Raw genomic sequence first — 2500 nt, 5'->3', positions numbered from 1 at the left:
CCGAGCCGAAAAAAGTTAAAGTACAAACGTGCAAGCATACTAACCTAACCCTAGGTAAGGCATGTCAGAGCGAAAGACAGTAATTTCGAATGAGCCAAGAAAGAGCGGTGCGGGGCCGGTCGGAGCGCACCCTTTTCTCGGTGGCTGGCGGGCGAGAGAGTGCTGCGTCGCCGGCAACGGCGTCGAAAGAAACCGAGCCGAAAAAAGTTAAAGTACAAACGTGCAAGCATACTAACCTAACCCTAGGTAAGGCATGTCAGAGCGAAAGACAGTAATTTCGAATGAGCCAAGAAAGAGCGGTGCGGGGCCGGTCGGAGCGCACCCTTTTCTCGGTGGCTGGCGGGCGAGAGAGTGCTGCGTCGCCGGCATCGGCGTCGAAAGAAGCCGAGCCGAAAAAAGTTAAAGTACAAACGTGCAAGCATACTAACCTAACCCTAGGTAAGGCATGTCAGAGCGAAAGACAGTAATTTCGAATGAGCCAAGAAAGAGCGGTGCGGGGCCGGTCGGAGCGCACCCTTTTCTCGGTGGCTGGCGGGCGAGAGAGTGCTGCGTCGCCGGCATCGGCGTCGAAAGAAACCGAGCCGAAAAAAGTTAAAGTACAAACGTGCAAGCATACTAACCTAACCCTAGGTAAGGCATGTCAGAGCGAAAGACAGTAATTTCGAATGAGCCAAGAAAGAGCGGTGCGGGGCCGGTCGGAGCGCACCCTTTTCTCGGTGGCTGGCGGGCGAGAGAGTGCTGCGTCGCCGGCATCGGCGTCGAAAGAAACCGAGCCGAAAAAAGTTAAAGTACAAACGTGCAAGCATACTAACCTAACCCTAGGTAAGGCATGTCAGAGCGAAAGACAGTAATTTCGAATGAGCCAAGAAAGAGCGGTGCGGGGCCGGTCGGAGCGCACCCTTTTCTCGGTGGCTGGCGGGCGAGAGAGTGCTGCGTCGCCGGCATCGGCGTCGAAAGAAGCCGAGCCGAAAAAAGTTAAAGTACAAACGTGCAAGCATACTAACCTAACCCTAGGTAAGGCATGTCAGAGCGAAAGACAGTAATTTCGAATGAGCCAAGAAAGAGCGGTGCGGGGCCGGTCGGAGCGCACCCTTTTCTCGGTGGCTGGCGGGCGAGAAAGTGCTGCGTCGCCGGCATCGGCGTCGAAAGAAGCCGAGCCGAAAAAAGTTAAAGTACAAACGTGCAAGCATACTAACCTAACCCTAGGTAAGGCATGTCAGAGCGAAAGACAGTAATTTCGAATGAGCCAAGAAAGAGCGGTGCGGGGCCGGTCGGAGCGCACCCTTTTCTCGGTGGCTGGCGGGCGAGAGAGTGCTGCGTCGCCGGCATCGGCGTCGAAAGAAGCCGAGCCGAAAAAAGTTAAAGTACAAACGTGCAAGCATACTAACCTAACCCTAGGTAAGGCATGTCAGAGCGAAAGACAGTAATTTCGAATGAGCCAAGAAAGAGCGGTGCGGGGCCGGTCGGAGCGCACCCTTTTCTCGGTGGCTGGCGGGCGAGAGAGTGCTGCGTCGCCGGCATCGGCGTCGAAAGAAGCCGAGCCGAAAAAAGTTAAAGTACAAACGTGCAAGCATACTAACCTAACCCTAGGTAAGGCATGTCAGAGCGAAAGACAGTAATTTCGAATGAGCCAAGAAAGAGCGGTGCGGGGCCGGTCGGAGCGCACCCTTTTCTCGGTGGCTGGCGGGCGAGAGAGTGCTGCGTCGCCGGCATCGGCGTCGAAAGAAACAGAGCCGAAAAAAGTTAAAGTACAAACGTGCAAGCATACTAACCTAACCCTAGGTAAGGCATGTCAGAGCGAAAGACAGTAATTTCGAATGAGCCAAGAAAGAGCGGTGCGGGGCCGGTCGGAGCGCACCCTTTTCTCGGTGGCTGGCGGGCGAGAGAGTGCTGCGTCGCCGGCATCGGCGTCGAAAGAAGCCGAGCCGAAAAAAGTTAAAGTACAAACGTGCAAGCATACTAACCTAACCCTAGGTAAGGCATGTCAGAGCGAAAGACAGTAATTTCGAATGAGCCAAGAAAGAGCGGTGCGGGGCCGGTCGGAGCGCACCCTTTTCTCGGTGGCTGGCGGGCGAGAGAGTGCTGCGTCGCCGGCATCGGCGTCGAAAGAAACCGAGCCGAAAAAAGTTAAAGTACAAACGTGCAAGCATACTAACCTAACCCTAGGTAAGGCATGTCAGAGCGAAAGACAGTAATTTCGAATGAGCCAAGAAAGAGCGGTGCGGGGCCGGTCGGAGCGCACCCTTTTCTCGGTGGCTGGCGGGCGAGAGAGTGCTGCGTCGCCGGCATCGGCGTCGAAAGAAGCCGAGCCAAAAAAAGTTAAAGTACAAACGCGATGCTAATGAGCGAGCCGTTGTCTCGACTAATATGTAGGGGGCGTTCGATCGAGCGTCTGGCTTGAGCGCTTGTCGGCCTAGCAGAACGGTCGCATTGTTATGCCCGGGTTTTAGGCACCGCTGCAGGCGGCCGGCAGAGCTCTTGTTTGTGCGAAACTGAATGG

Source organism: Styela clava, chromosome 15 (genome assembly GCF_964204865.1).
Source record: "Styela clava chromosome 15, kaStyClav1.hap1.2, whole genome shotgun sequence".
Lineage (NCBI taxonomy): Eukaryota > Metazoa > Chordata > Ascidiacea > Stolidobranchia > Styelidae > Styela > Styela clava.
The sequence above is the reverse complement of the archived record's forward strand: the minus strand, read 5'-3'. Positions refer to the sequence as shown.